General features: G+C 44.6%; 1 protein-coding gene across 1 annotated transcript in view; it reads right to left on the reverse strand.

Annotated features, from left to right (window-relative positions):
* The window catches only part of npbwr2b (neuropeptides B/W receptor 2b), a 135,838-nt gene extending 128,312 nt beyond the window's left edge, over positions 1-7,526 (reverse strand). The window contains exon 1 of the mRNA XM_079359800.1: positions 7,506-7,526. The gene's annotated coding sequence lies outside the window, so the exon portion shown is untranslated. The remainder of the gene's footprint in view (positions 1-7,505) is intronic.
* Positions 7,527-16,591: the final 9,065 nt, after the last annotated feature.

Below are 16,591 nucleotides of genomic sequence, written 5' to 3' on the forward strand. Positions count from 1 at the left end.
CTGTGAATGTCTGTCGGAGGCCCCTGTTTGCAAAGTCTTCAACAGGAGTAGGAGTTGTAGGAGACACGTTGTCCATATTTATGCTACAGACGAGGAACATGTTTGTGGTTGCAGGATGCACTTGACCTGAATGTTTCTCTTTGCTTGACAAAGTAAATGTTTTTTTTCTGTCAGCTCAAACAGAAGCTAAAGGATCAGGGGGTGAATGAAGACGTCAAACTGAGCTGGAGGAAGCAGGCGGACGGGAAGGTCTTCCACAAAGAGAAGAAGAAGAGGATGATTACAAAAGCAAGAGATGAGCTCTAGACTAGTGAAAGATGTTTTTCATTGGTCAATAACGCATCATTCCCACTTTTATCCTGTGTGTTCTTATATAATTCGTACAGAAGCTTAAACTGATGCAAGTCTGTGAGAGCCGACTGTTTCCTTTTGTAATCCTCATTTTAGTGTTTAGTCTCATTCAGTCTCTTAAAGTTCCCATATTCTTCTTGTCCTGGTTTTAGATGCTCTTTAGTGTGTCCTCCAGGTGTTTTATGCATGTTTAGACATCTTTTTCTGCAGGACTCCATGGGACATTTCCTGGATAAATAAAGGTTAAATACAAAAAATCTATGTGCTAAAATTCAAAGTCTGCGGAAACTTCTCGGCTTCTCCTAGCGCTTCCTGTTAGCAGGAGCAATAGCCTCGTTGAAAATGTGTGGAGTGACGTCACAAGACAAAGACCTCGTTGTAGCAAGCGCAAGCTAACCTCAGACTGACTGCAGCATTCCCAATATGGTAAAGTGGGCGGGGCATATCAGAGACCAAAGCTAAACGACTGACCAATTACGAGAGAGCAGAAAGGGACCCTTTTTTTCTTTTTTTTTCCTTGGTGGGGGATTCTGAGTGTTGCCTGCATGGAGCAGCAGCACATGAAAACAGATATTAGCGATTGTGAACGTACTTTAGTAGACACATAAATTAGATGTGATTAGATCTTTAACTGTAATGACGTAATGTTTCTGTATCTCTGTAAGTATAATCATCCTGAATGCATCATTTGACATATGAAGCCATGTTCCCTGCATGTGTCTGTGTGAAATAAACTAATGCAATAAGTAACTGTAGTTCTAAGAATACAATCTTGTATAGATTCATGCTGTTTCATGAGGGACGTGGGAATAAGCAGAATAAGCAGTGTAAAAGCTCTTTGAGTACACACACAAACACACACACAAAACTTTCTCCCAGTTGTCTTTTCTTGAAAGCGAGTTTGGACCACAGGAGTCAGCAGAGCTGCACACACACACACACACACACACTGACATGGAAACAAACAACACAAACACCTTTGAGTGAGATCCAGCACAGCTCCTGTCAGTCACGTCTGATGTCGGAGAGTCAGATTTTTTCAAACGACCGCTGATTATGTGAAACTGAACAGTGAGAGGGAAGTTTGAGAAAATCCACAGAAATAGAAGCCTTTTTAATTCCTCGTGGTGTTCAATACTTCCTGTGAACAAACTTTTGGCAAGTAAAGGTTAGAAGTAGTGAACAGTGAATTCTTCCCAGCCGTGCATTCATGCATTACCACATAGTCCGTGCATGCTGCGGTTTTACCCTGCACTATGGCGCCATTTGGTGCCACTGTAGTCAAAGCTCCCGTCTCCACAAAGCACACGTGTTAAGTTGTGTTTTTTATGTGGTATGTGTGAAAGTTATAGCTAAGCTAATATGTTGATGTAATCAGGAGAAACCAGCAGGGGGAGCAACTGAGTCAGGGCTTTTACACCAGCGCTACAAAGCTCTGCTACGTTTTCAAATTCGCTCCAACTCTATTTAAACAGAGCCGGCTGCAACACGTGTGAAGCTAATCAGAATGGATCGACACGCACAGGAAGTCAAAAAAAGGAAAAACGCACAGAGCACCCGATTCAATTTCTGAATAAAACACAATAACATACAAAGCTAGAACAGCAATGCATTGTTGGCACTTTTCTCCCGTTATTCTCATCTGTACATCTGCGGCCTCACGGAGATGCGCAGGCTGATCGTAGTAAACGTCTTCTTTTATTCCCCCTCATATTGTTAAAAATCACATTTTTCCATTTTTTGGATTCAGCCAGCACTTCAGCTGTGTTCCATTTTTCATTGAGCTTCATTTCTTTTTCAGTTCATTTCTCTCTGCTCTGCAGTTATTATCCCCTCACAAAGAAACCGAGCACTTCTCCTGCAGAATACAAAGTGACTTAAATACGTCTTCCACACCTCACCTGCAGCTGCCTGCGAATCATCTCTCCTGCACCCTTTGCTTGTCTTCCTGCTGTGAATGTGGATGTAGATTTGAATGGCTTTGCAGATGCAGTTTTGTTCTCTCAGCAGAGGATTAGTTTATGAATAGATTGAGGGAATTAAAGGTATTTTAGGAAGGTTTTCCTCCATACCAATAGCTTCGTTTCATCTCTGCGTTGTGATTGGCCACAGGTTGGTTCTTTACTTTTCTGACTCTTCTCTTTAACTGTGATCCCTTATACACTTTTAATATTTATTTACCCAGCTACACCATTACTATGTTTTCATAAACGTTACAAGACCCAATAAGCCCGTCGCTCACAACAGCTGTCTTATTATTGCATCCAAACAGGGGTGAGTCATGTCCTTCAGGACGGCATATAAACACTGAATGTTGCATCTTTTTTTTTTTTCCACCAGTGAATCTTGTGAATTTATGGATGAATTTGCTTTGCAAGTTCAGTTGGTGGAATCTGTCATTTCAATCTTCAGCTCCTTCAGCTACATGACTGATTTGTCTTTGGGGCGAGACACCCAATCCCAATTTGCTCCCTCTGCTTCGTCTGCGGTGTATGAATGTGTATTATGGGATGTCACCTGCAGTGTAAAAGCTCTTTGAGTGGTCAGAAGACAAGAAAAGCTCAGGTCCGTTTCCAGCTGAAGGCAGAACTAGAGTCATAAAGACATAAAGACACTTTGCACTGGAAAACGCCGTCCACAGTGTGAACATGTGTATTAACAGTGAGTCACTGATTTCCTTCACACTTCCTTTGTTGAGACACAATGACACTCATTTGTGCTTTTGTTAATTGAAAAGATATTTTCAGTTGGAAATGTAAAATCAGGTCGCTCATTCATGGATGTGTTTGCATCGCGGCTTCGTTCGCAACCGCTCTGCAATTATTTGATTGCACCGACCTGCAGCTTGGTTTCACTTCTTTGAAAGCTGCTTAAATCTTCTTCCGCAGCAATGAATGCAGGAAAAAAAAAAATCCCAAAGTTGCTTATAACAAGCAGACATGGCAACACTGAATCATTTTTGTGAAAGTCAGAGATAAATGAAAGTACTTCAAATACCTCAAATATTTCCAGCAGTTATCAAATCCAGAGAAATCTGTCATTCTTTAGTTTTTAATGGGAAGTGTTTGATTGTTTTGAAGGAGAGCGCCCCCTGGTGGTGGAATATACTGTGCCTTTAAAGCCCCGAAGCGGTCCGGGTCAGTTCGGTTTGGTTCGGTAGCCTTTTATGAGCGTTGGGAATGGTACCAAAATAAGGGATCCTTTTATCCTACCCTTCTGTTTGATCGGACACTAAAGGGTTAACTTTGTTGACTGTGTCTCGCTCTTCTTCGTTCAACTTAAATTAACAGCGGGCTACACTGTACTGAGCTGCTATGATGTCACACTATCTCTTATCATATATGCGGCTACGCTTGGAGCCGGGTTTACCGGACCAAACTGAACCAAAGCGGACTGATCGGTGGAAACGTCCATCTTTGTTTCACTCTTCATCTCTCAATATTTGGTCTCTGAGCTACAAACTGCAGAGGCACCAACATGTCATATTCACTGTTCGTCACATTCAGGTTCAGGGAAAAAACGTTATTGCATTGGACATGGAATCAAAGAGGTAATGTGATCGTTGTCCTGCTGATGGTTTTTATTTAATGGAGGGAATTTGATAGGTGGAACTACCTGATGGGCTGAATAATTTATTTCTGATGAGCGGTGATCAGTCTGTGGCTTTAGCTTCGTTCGACGCCTCCAGAGACGATTACGGGCAGCGGAGCGAGGCTGTGGCTGCTGATGGATTAAATGAGAAGGTTATTGCAGAAACCATCTCTGCCTGGGTGTGGGTGGATGAGGAAGGGTGGTACCGGTGTGTGTGTGTGTGTGTGTGTGTGTGTGTGTGTCTCAGATCTCTCTCTGCTTTGAGAGAGCAGCTGTGTCTCTGACAGAAGAAAATGAATGCAGAGTAATTATGACATAAGAGATACAGCTAATCGTATTTTTTCATTTTCTCATTATTTCCAAGTCTGTTTCCTGGCGTCTCAATCTGATCCTCTGATGGAGCTGCATTGTGTGTCTAAATCCTTTTGTGCCACCGAGGGGCATGAGTTGAGAATGAGCTTGAGGCCGATGACAAAGTAGCAAAATGGTCGTCTTTTTTTATGAATGAAGATCTGTGTCCAGGAAGTCGGATGTGATAGAAACGCCGTCCTCACCGACACAGATTTATTCTTTTAAATGAGTTATTCTTTCACATTATGGGAAGAATTTCAGATCCAATCAGTCAGATATCATCTGAGTGAATCTTCCTCTGTGATCATGAAGGAAACCTGCTGTGTTGAAGCTTCTCTGACAACAATGCAGCAGCCAGTATGTCCTCCTTCTAACTTTAGATTCTGCTCCTGAATGCTCTGGATCTGATTGGACCAGGGAAGGTAGGCGGGGCTTTGAAGGCCGTTTTGGACGCCCCTGGGTTTGCCAGATATGAGAGCAGTTATCAGGTGAACATGTGTTGCAGCGATGGAAGCGGGCAGTGGAACTGCTTCAGATAGAAGTGATTGTACCCGAGCTAAAAAGCCTCTGCATGTTTCTAATAAGCTCCAGCAGCAGAAAGCTGCTCAAACTAGGATCAATGTTGGAGATGAAACATGGAGAGAGGTTAGAACGCAGAAAGCTTTACAGACCCATGCAGAGCTGGCTAAACACTGAAGCTACAGTGTCCACCACATGCAGAGCTGGCTAAACACTGAAGCTACAGTGTCTCTACATGCAGAGCTGGCTAAACACTGAAGCTACAGTGTCTCTACATGCAGAGCTGGCTAAACACTGAAGCTACAGTGTCCACCACATGCAAAGCTGGCTAAACACTGAAGCTACAGTGTCCACCCCATGCAGAGCTGGCTAAACACTGAAGCTACAGTGTCCACCACATGTAGAACTGGCTAAACACTGAAGCTACAGTGTCCTCCACATGCAAAGCTGGCTAAACACTGAAGCTACAGTGTCCACCACATGCTGACCTGTGTGAGCAATGTGCAATAAAAAATAAATAAGCACGTATATGTTCGATCAGTGTGTGGTCCTCCATGCTAATTACAATAAATGGTGTGTGTGTGTGTGTGTGTGTGTGTGTGTGTGTCCTTGGCGGAGGTGTACACGCTGGATTTATCTCTTTCACAAAGCTCTTCATCTCCCCATGTCCTGCTGCTTATTCATGTGTGACACTCCAGTGTGTGTGTGTGTGTGTGTGTGTGTGTGTGTGTGTGTGTGTAATCGTGCTGTGTATGCACTGTCCTGCTCCACATTTTGTTTCTCCTGAACCCTAAAACCATCATTTGTGAAACTGCTGCTTATCAAGATTTACTTCTGATTTCCTCTCTTGTTTTCAGTTAGCAATTTAATGTTTTCTGATTTATGTTTTAGTTCTCGTCTTCAGTGTTTCCTGTGTTACTTTGTATCCTTCTATGTTGTCTGTAACATTGTTTCCTGTTTTACTTGTGTTCAGGTTCCTGGTTTGGTGTTTAGTGTTTTAAGTCTGGTCTTCAGTGTTTCCTGTTTCATTTTCTAATATCTTATTTAAGTTGTGTTTTCAGTGTCAGGTTTTACTTTGTCCTCAGTGTTCAGTGTTCCTTGTGTTTCCCGCCTTGTTGATGACCCTGATTAGTCTCACCTGCGTCATTAGTCTCACCTGTGTCTGATTACCCCTGTGTCTATTTAGGCCCCGTCCACACATGGCCACACATTTGTCTCATAAAACAAACGTTACCTTTTGACCTCCCATCCACACGAACACACAGATTTACAGCATCAAAAATGAAGCTTTTAAAAACCTCCCACCAAAGTGAAGACGTGTGAATTCTCCGTTTATGCGTTTGCATGTGGACGTCAATAACGTAATGTTCTTACATCACACATGCGACCTGTGTTTACATTCAGAAACAGCATGAACGTGCTTAAAAACTTCTGCGGTTACGTGTGGAGGAAGTTTTTTTCTAAAAACGGGGCCTTTAGTTTAAATGAGTTTTGAGTTGGGTCCTCATCCCTGTTTTTCCACCTGAGTCGAGACAATTTCAAATAACGTCATAATTAGTCGAACGTCCTCGGCAGCGTTTGGCCTCGTGGTCTTTCTCTCGCTCTCTCTCTCTCTCTCTCTCTCCTGCTCTCCATGGCCTTCATCTATCAACAGTGTGAAAACAATGTTCTCCATTTAAAGGGGACATTTCATGAAAATCCATCTCGACAGTGTGTTTGAAAATGCATTTGGGATTCTGGCGAAGAAAATAATGCCATAATTAGAGGTTTGCAAAATTCAAAAAAATGTTCACATTTGGAGATTTTCCTCGGGAGATAACAGATTTCTTTTCTTTAGTTCTCACTCTGAGTGAAATGAGGTTTTTCTTTCTCCAAGCCGGTGTTGTTGTTCCTTCTCTGGATCGGTGTCTTTACAGGCTCCTGATACTCAGGACGTATTTCCCTTTAAGTACAACTTCACAAGACGCTCGCTGTTCCTCGTGTTCATCCGGTGATAGAGCCACAAACTACCAGAAACACTTTAATCTGGTGCATGTTTGAATTTAATCTTGTGAAAATATACAACTTTAATCTTCTAAATTGAAGACCTTCTTCTCCTTCCGCTTTATTCTCATAAATTTACGACTTTAATCTCAGATTTTCTTCCTCTTATTGTGGCCCTAACGCTCGTTTTGTACTATCTCACTGTGTTAGTGCTGTGTGTGTGCGCGTGTGTGTGTGTGTGTGTGTGTGTGTGTGTGTGTGTGTGTGTGTGTGTTGCCATGACAACGTTTTAAAAACTTTTCTGATCGTACATTCTGTCAGAAGTTGAACTGCTGTGGATCAGCTGGCGAGACGTTGTGCCGGCTCTTTCATGTCCCCGTGTCTCCGCTGCTGACTCCACTTTCTCCCACACAGACTGTGCTGCATTTTATTTTTATAAAATCTGGGCCTTAGTGTCTCATTTTGGTGAAGAGCTCACCTCTAAGTGTTTGCTTGAGTGTGTGTCTCTCGTCTCTTGTCTTTCTCATCACGTCTCGTCTCTGCCTGTCAGCTCGCGTCTACCAAACTTTTTTATTTATTTATTTATTTTCAGTTCCTGTCAGCCCGGTCCTGTCACACTCTCCTTCCTGTCGTCTCCTCTTTTTCATCCTTTCATCTCCATGGTTCTTCCTTCAACCCAAACTTTGCTCGGTCCCCTGAGCTCCCAGTACACTCCTCCCTCTCTCTTTCTCCCTCGCTCGCTCGCTCGCTCGCTCATGCTTCCCTTCTGTCTGTGCGTTTGACAGCCGAGGAAACTTTCATTCTCTCCTGCCGCTTCCTTTTTTTAGTTCCCTGTGTTGGTGTAAATCTGTCCCAGTGGCAGACAAAAAAAAATCTTTGTTTTTTTTCCAAGCTTGAACTCTCACTGAGGACATTTGCTGTCATGAATAAAACATGTTATTAAAAATGAAATCAGAAATCTCCACAGAATAATATTAAAATACAAAAAAGGTCCGTGTCGGTGAGGAGTCCTAACTAAAGGATGGAGCGTGAGATTGACAGGCGGATCAGTGCGGTCGGTTGTATCTTCGTTCCTACCTTCGCCTCTGGTCATGAGCTTTGGGTCCGGACCGAAAGAACGAGATCCCGGATACAAGCGGCTGAAATGGCGCACCCTTAGAGATAGGAGGAGGAGCTCCGGGGTCGACCCAGGACACTCTGGGAACGCCTCGGGGTCCCACCGGAAGAGCTGGAGGGAAGTCTGCTGCCTCTGCGACCCGAGCCCGGACAAGCTGCAAAAAATGCATGGATGGACGTCGTCATACTCGAAGCCTTTATAAGGTTTGGATAAAGCTCTCGGCTCTGCTCTCACCGTGTGTGACGTCATCCAGCCGGTCGGAAGCAGCTGATTGGTCTGTAATGGATCAGTGCACGCTGACTTCGAAATCGGCTTGAAATCTTAAAGCGTGCTGCTCGGCTTTCTTTGCTTTTCACATCGTCCGTTTCTCATACTCTGACATGCATCTTGTGTGATTTGGCTTCAGTTAGCCACCATTTTAAAGGCAGTGAACACGTTTACCTTCCACAGTCAACTCAACCTGCTGCAAACAGAAATAATAAGACGTCGGGAAAATGTTTGTGCAGACGTCTCATTTATTTTTAAAGACTCTCTGAGCTGGTCTCTCGTGTGTTTTTATTTCAATATTTCTTCCTTTGCCTTCTGATTGGTGCTTTCCCCCCCCCCCCCCCCCCCCCCTCTGTGCGTCTCGTTCACTGTCTCCTGTTCTCTCTTTCCCTCCTTGCTCATTATAAAATCATCGGCCTCCCTGCTGAGCGCTGTCCTGTCGTTAAATCCCGGCTTATTAGATTGGAAACCAACAGCGTCAGAGCGACGGAGGAAGGAGAGAAAACAGCCAGAAGGACGGAGGAAGTAAATAAACCAACAGAGAGAGGAAAATCACAAAGTGCTGATGTTAGAAAGTGCAGCGTGACTGAGCAGGGATTCAAAAGTTTGACCCTCCAGACCCCTTGGATTTTCTGGGATTGAAGCTCCGGGAACGTTCTGTCGAATCAAAAATGTTTTGAAACAGACGAACATGCTGCAGCTTTCTTCCAGTGATGCGTCCTGTGAACACATCAGAAGCTTCAGGGCCTGAAGGACGACTCATGTCTTTACATTTTTTATGTTTCTCATGTCGGATTCTGTCATCTGTTTCTTCTCTAAATCTGACAACAAAATCATTTTAAATAAGGTCAGTAAAGTTCGGATTGTACCCGGGCCGTGATCAGAGCGGGATCAACTGACCTCCTGTTCAATTCAATTAAAAAAAAAACTTTATTTGCTTGCAATTCAAACCTCCTGTGTTACACTCACGATAAAGCGAGCGATATAGCAGGAACGCGATAGAAGAATCTGGTAAATCTGACACCAAGTCGATGTTTCTGAGGTCACCATGTTGTGGACACTGAAGCTTCAGTGTTTAGCCAGCTTTGTAAACCTTTCTGTGTTTGAACCTCTCATTGCTTTTTGGTTGCTTTGACGTGCCGAGTGGCGTCCAAAACGTGCCGTGATTAATGTAAAGAGAAGCCAGCGTGTTTCCTCCGTGATCACAGAGGAAGGTCATTTTACAGTTTGCTCCTTTGAGCCTATCGGCGAAGACGCCACTTCTAAAAGCTGCCCTTTCACTGTCAGTGTTTGAGGGGAGGGGGGAAGGTACTTAACTCGACAGTACCTCCATCTTGGTAATTCGGGGTTAAGTGGCATCCTGGAGACACAGGCTGTGAACACGTCACCTGCTGTGAGCCGACCCTGCCAGAGCTGGTTTTATCTGCCTTCGACAGACCTTCTGCTTGCATGGTGAACACACACAGAGCGGGGACACGGATGAAGAGTGGGAGACATTTAATCCTGCATGCACAGTGTGTCGGAGACGGGGCTGAATGCCTGGAGACTGCGAGCGTCCCAGGATGCACCAGATGGCTCATTCCAGCTGTTTGGCTTCTCGCCGCTTTTCAATGGATGCATGAGTGTCGTTGAATACAGATGGTTAAAAACCTCTCAAGTTCAAAACCTTTTCTTGCGTCCTTTAACAAAGAGCCCGATGAGGAGATTTGAGACCAGCAGAAAATACAGAATTTATGCAAAGATTACAGGACATAATTACAGCTGCATGCCATCGTGAGAGAGAATGAACAACGACTTGCAAAGATAATAACGGTGGTAGGAGGCGAACAAAGCAAACAGTCCTCAGGCCATCCAGCACCCGCCCACCTCACTCGTACTTTTCTCCATGCATGCAGCGTTCTTGTTGTGCAATGATAACTTAAAGTTCTGCACAGTCAGCTGTTACGTGCCTGCAGAGAAACTTGAAGGAGATTGGCAGCAACAACAACACAATCAAGAAAACGGGGGGAAAAAATGTGTAATCACCCGTTCTGCTGTTTAGTCTCTGCTACTCACATGAAATAATTCAGTGTTTCTCTTTCTGACGCACCCTCTAAATTAATCAGAGGACAGGAATTAATTAGAGCTTCATTCAAGAAGCCTCAAGCTGTGACCACAGATGGAGGGTTTAAACTCAGAAAGCAGAAACTTGGGTCCGGAGCGAAACATCCGCCAAGTCGAACAAACACTCCAGTTCCTGTAGAGCGTCACAGTGTTTCCTTCAGTTTAAATCAAACACTTTGTGTAAGAACGGAAGAAGAGGACCTCAAACACTTTCAGGTCACTTTGATACAGACTTCTGCAGGTTCATTAAAACGTGATTATGTAACATGAGAAGGGATCTTAATCCACCTCCAGGGTCAGATAAAGGGTCAGAGTTCACGTCGTGAAGGGCTGCCGTGACGCGTTAACACGATGAAGAGGAAGAGAAGATTCAGCTGTGACCGACGAGACGCACAAATCAGGACCGACGTTATCCAGACGGTGTCGTCGTGTTTTATCCCACTTTATTAAACAGCTGATGGGCTGGGGATGAAATAAAATAAAACAATCTAATGAAACGACGCAGCTCAACTTCAGCCGAGATGGTTTTATTTATTTAGTAAAGTCAGAGATTTGGGAAGAGGCAGTTAAATATTCAGATATTTCTCCCTGTTTGCCTTCGTTTGTCTAAATTAAATCTTTTCGACGGCTCTCGAGGCTAAAAGAAAACACGGCTGATCTTTTCCATCTCAGTTTGTTTTTCTTATTAAAAGAAAGATCTTATAACTCCACGTATCATTTCTGTACTTTGAACTGCCTGTCCTTCTTTCTTTTTTTTTCGATGGATGAGTAAGTTGTCTGCAGAGCGACCCCGACCAGCGGTAAACACTCGACGTTCTTCTCAGAAAAGCAAAAAAAAAAATGACACCGAGGGAGAAAAACAAGATGTGCTGAGCGACCTGAGATACATGCTGTGTGAGCGGGGGGATTAATTCACGTGGCTCCTGTTTAATAAGGCGACACTAGCAGATAAATGAAACCATAAAAGGGTCACTGCAGAGATCAAACAGGAGCCGATCAATACACCTTTGTTTTTACACCTCGTGTGTTTTAACCACGTCACATAACAAAGTATAATTAAGACAACTAAAAGCCGAGCAGAAGAAAGACGAAGGATGAATGAAAACACGTCGTCATGGAGACGATCGAGGTGTCAGCGGTGTCGTGCATCCTGAGGATTGGTCCAATTATGTCTATTTGTTCCTCCATTGTTGCACAGAAAGAATAATTGCGGCTGAGACTTGTCGAGCTTTCGGCTCGTAGCAACACTTTTTTAACGGACACGGATCGCGAGCTTCCCCGCAGGTCGACCGCCTTTTAAGCTGCAAGACTTCATTCATCACACGCTGATTGCACGCTGGAGCGAGGGCTGCAGGAGGTGAGGGACAATCAGTGGATGGATGTGGACACCTGGGTATGTGTCCCCTGTAACTCATGGACACATCAGCAGTCTGCATCCACAGAGAGAAAAAACAAGAGACAGCCTCGCTGCTATATGGGCCTGGAGCCAGTTAGTCATGTCGTTCCAAATGGGTTTTGCAGCAGCTATCAGCTAACAGGATCCTGGTGGAGGTGCAGTTACCAACCTTATTACGTTTGCTGTGATGTGGGGATTATTAAAGTGTGCATTTCAAAAGTTCAATTTCAGCTTTACAGAGCAGATATCTTACAAACACATTTCCACACTGTGCATGTAAACAGACATTTCTCAAGTCCAGGGTCGCCTTCATGCAACACGTAAAAAGAGATTTAGCCTTCACACTGCAGGAGGGCTGGAGATGTGTGGGGGGGGGCTGGCAGCAGCACAGGGGAACAGACTGGTCTCCAGCCTCTTACCACCACTGTAAGGAAGTTGAATGGCTGCACGCCTCAGGGTCCCGGAGGTGCACACGTCGTGGAGAGATGGAGGCTTGACGCCAGTCATCGTCTCTGCAGAGCGGATGATACGCTGCAGCCTGCTCTTCTCTTCAGCAGCGTACTGTGATGATGGAGGAGGAAGAGGAGGAAGAGGAGAAGTGCACCATCAGAGTCTTCGGTGGGTTGGATTTCTTCAGCTCCCATTCGAGGTATCTCTGCAGCAAAAAAACAAAACAAAAAAAAAAGCCAACGTCTCAATTAGGATAAGCAGCCGTGCAGAAACATTTGGCAAGCTGGAATAAAAAAGCATCACTAAGATTAGCGCCTTCACTCATTGAAACGACGTGTTCCACTTTGCACTTGGCATGCAGGTCAAGTTCCAGTGAAGAAATATTTTAGTGCATGTAAAGAAAGCTTCCTTATCTGCGTCTCAAAGCCGCTCTGTTGATCAGAAGATCCTCAGCACACACACACACACACACACACACACACACACACACACACACACACGCGCACACTGTGCATCGATGCCAAACGCAAAGAGCATGATGAGATGTAATGACGAAGGTAATTGGATTTTCCTCCAGCGAATTATCCATATCATGTCTTTAATACGCTCTGTGTCGACTCAAGTGTTTTTATATAAGAGAACACGTTGTGACATTAAACTTCATTTTCAAGCTTGTAAGCTAAAGCAGACGTATCCTGCATCCCTGAGTCCGTGCGTGTGAACTGCATCGTGCAGCGGCGAGGCCAAAGAAGTGTCCCGTGCTTTAGCTTGAGTCGTAGCCGTCACACGAGTCATTCCATCTGGACCTTCCCAGGTGACGGATCGGGACAGATAGTCCAGCGTGAGTATTTGTCTCCAGCCCCCTGAAATCTTCACAACATCCACACGACGTTTGGACTCTTTTTCACGTGAGCTTCAGCTTATTCGTGCTTCTCTTTAACCGTCAAAGCAGAAATAGATCCGCCCCGGCGCCGGGAGACGTGGGGAGTCGGACGCCTCGCGCGTCGGGTTAATGATGAGGACGCGTCTGTTTAGGACGAGGACGAAGTCGAGGGAGCAACATCGAGGTGTGGTTTGGAGTGCGGAGAGTATTAATGTGATAAATGAATATAATGTGACTGAAGAGAGAGATGCATGAGATGCAATAGATGACACTGAATGGAGGCTGTTGCATGATTGTTGGATATATCGAGTTTGTAAAGTGCTGAAGGAGGCTGTTTCTGTTTGTTTCCCTTCATGTCTCATGTCTCGTTTCAGCTCCTTCCCCCAGTGTCTCCCGCTCTGCTGATTACCTGATGTGTCTCACCCCCCCCCCTTCAGTATAGAGTGTCTGTGTTCCCGTCACTCTGTGCCTGTCCGTCTTGTTCCTCGTGTCAGCAGTCCAGCTCTATTTTCTAGTTTTGACCTCGTCTTTTGCCTGCCGATTTGGATTCTGTTTCCTGGATTTGTAGATTTTGTGTCCCGACCTCGACTGACTCAAACAGATTTTCAAACTGCCTGTCGACCTGAGTTGTTGCTTTCGGGGTTTTTTTCTGCGTCCAGCCGTGACAGTTTCCTGTTTATTCCTGCAGTCGGTGTGTTTATGCGTTTCACTCCAAGTCAGCATTGACACAGTGACGTCTCATCCACATCGCAACAATCAACAAACGTGTCAGAATCCGTTCACAGGGATGAGAAGATGTCCTCTGGAGATTTCCAATGTCAGAGCTGTCAATCCAAAAAGAAAGCAACAAACTGCTTTTCATATTTCCCCGAGTCACGTCGCAGATTCTTTTTAACACCTGCAGTGATGACGGATCAGAACTGAGATGTCGACTGAAATGTCAGAGTGTGCAGCGGCTGGGCGAGGAGCTGCAGCTCTTCATTAGGCACCGACCCGCAGGCTTCCCGCTGATTGACAGCTGATTATGTGGCTGACGAGCAGCAACGACAACGCCAGAGTCAAGTAGAGATGTCAGAGTGAAAGGCGTCATGAATCTCATTCTGCAGAGGGAACTTTCTGTTTCTTTAATTGAATCAGTAAATGTCCTCTCTCTGTGTGTGTGTGTGTGTGTGTGTGTGTGTGTGTGTGTGTGTGTGTGTGTGCTCTCATGTGGACGCTCGTCTTTAATGTGCTTTTTTCTTTCTCTGTCATGAAGGCAATTAGAGTCTCCGCGGAGGACAAAGTAAAATGTCAAGCATGGAATAGTCCACGGCCTAACACACACACACACACACACACACACACACACACACACACACACACACACACTCAAAGAGAAGCAGACAAGTGTTGTGTGTCCTGCCTCTGCACTTCACATTGAGGGAAAGGAAATGAGAGGTTGCTAGTTCAACAACAAAAAGAGGTGATAGGAGACAGAAAGGCCCCACTCAGGATTATTTCACACTGATCTCCCACCGTCTCCCCGTCTCCCATCGTCTCCCCGTCTCCCACCGTCTCCCCGTCTCCCACCGTCTCACCGTCTCCCTCGAGAAAAAAAACAAGATGATGCAAGAAGAGAAGCAGAAGGGATGGAGGAAAAAGATGGAGTGGGAGAGTCAGAGCGGTCTGCAGCTGATGAAAGGAGCGTGAGAGGAAGCGTCTCTAATGAGCTGAGCCTCGTGTGTGTGTGTGTGTGTGTGTGTGTGTGTGTGTGTGTGTGTGTGCTGACGAGCTGCGTGCGTACGTGGTGATAAGAGCTGCCATTAAAAGTTTGAAATGCAGCCGCCCGCTGAGCTCCGGGATGCGGGCTGAAAGTGTTTTCAAAGAGCAGAGTGATAAAGATACGGCCTTAACTGTGAGACGATTAACGAATGAGCAGAAGAGAGGAGAGCGGTTCTGTGAAGATCAGATCTGTATTTGTACTTTAAGGTGTCGGTATTGAAACTGATCTGGTTGGAGGTTTCCTTTAAATAAACACGATCTCCGTCACATGAGCGACGACCGGAGTGAGTGAGCTGCATGTGAGAGAAGGGAACAGGCAAATATTTACTACGACTTTGGGTGACGAATTTCTGTGAATACGTTCAGTTTGGTTTCACTTTGTAGAGGTGACTTTGCTGTGAGCAGACTACGATCTATTTGGAGAAGCTATGACCATATCTGAAGAGAAGAATGTCATTAGAGGTATTCTAACAGTATAAATGTATGGCCTCAGTTGACAATGGAATGAGGAATTGTTCTTTAAATAGAGGTTTGACATTGTAAGGGTAAAGGTGATGTGATTCTCGAGACCATGTATAGAAATATCCAAAGTGGGAAGGAATTTATGACACCTGTTGAACTGTATATAATGGCTCCACAATGAACATTAAAGAGTCTATCTCTCAGCCTGCACAGAGTCTCAGTGTTGTCTGTTAGATCAGAACCACGGCCGTGATATGCTGTTTGAATATTCTCCAGTCTGTTGATAGATTCAGCTTTAGGGACATTTATATTATTCAACCCATCAGGTGACATTTTTTCCTGACAGCCTTTGAGCAATCTGGTGGTTTTTAATCGTCCTGAAGAATTTGTGTTGCTACTCGGGTATCGGTTTATTATTTTTTTAAAAACTGTTCGTTTAAGTCGCTGGTGTCCAAACGTTTTTTTTCTTCGCTCGCGTTTCTGTAAAAGCTTTCTGTGTTTTCAACTCGGGTTATTAAAGGGTTAAAAAAAAAAAAACTGTCGGCTTGTTTTGCAAAAACGATGCAAAAGTTAAATTTCATAGTGAACAAAAAAATGTGGAAAATAGTAAAAAGTCAAGCTGTTAAAGAGAACAAACATCGTCTGAACGAGACCTCGAGACAAAATCTTCTGATTCTTCGATTGATGTCGGGGGCCCCAAAAAATCCCCCTCAAAGGCCTCAAAAGGCCCCCGGGCCACACTTTGGACCCCCCCCCCTGTTTTAGGTGCTGATCCTGTTTGGTTTAACAGACAACATGATCTGTGCTTCACTTCTATGCAGACGACAGTGTCATTAAAGCTGAGTCGAATCTGCAGAAATATAAATCTATATTTAAATATGAGACGCTGAACTGTAATGAGTCCTCCGTGTTTCTGTCTCAGTTTATCTGATGACGAGTCGTCGACAGCTGGACTCAGTCAGCAGGACAGGCTGCTCTGCGGGGGCGTGTTTCTCAATGAATCTGGTCACTTTATATTGAAATATGTGTTAATTAACCAACGTCACGGACATTTTGCCAATCAGGAAACCTCTTACATCATGTTTAAAACTTTGACTTTGAAAGTCCAGAGAGAAAAACAAATGTAAAGAGCTTTAGGAGCAAATTCAGAAAACATTTCTGCACAAGGTTGAATGTTTTTTGGGGGGTTTTGTCTGTTGCTTGGCAGCAGAGAGAGGATCAGACCGAGGCTGGGACTGAGGAGATAAGAGGGAAGGAGAGGAGGAAGAGGAGGAAGAGGATCATGCTGGATGTGTGTCAGGGCTGTGGGCTGATGAAGAGTCACAGAGGAAAGGAAATAAAAACCTAAAAGGAGTCG

The sequence above is a fragment of the Symphodus melops genome (assembly GCF_947650265.1).
Source record: "Symphodus melops genome assembly, chromosome: 13".
Taxonomy (NCBI): domain Eukaryota; kingdom Metazoa; phylum Chordata; class Actinopteri; order Labriformes; family Labridae; genus Symphodus; species Symphodus melops.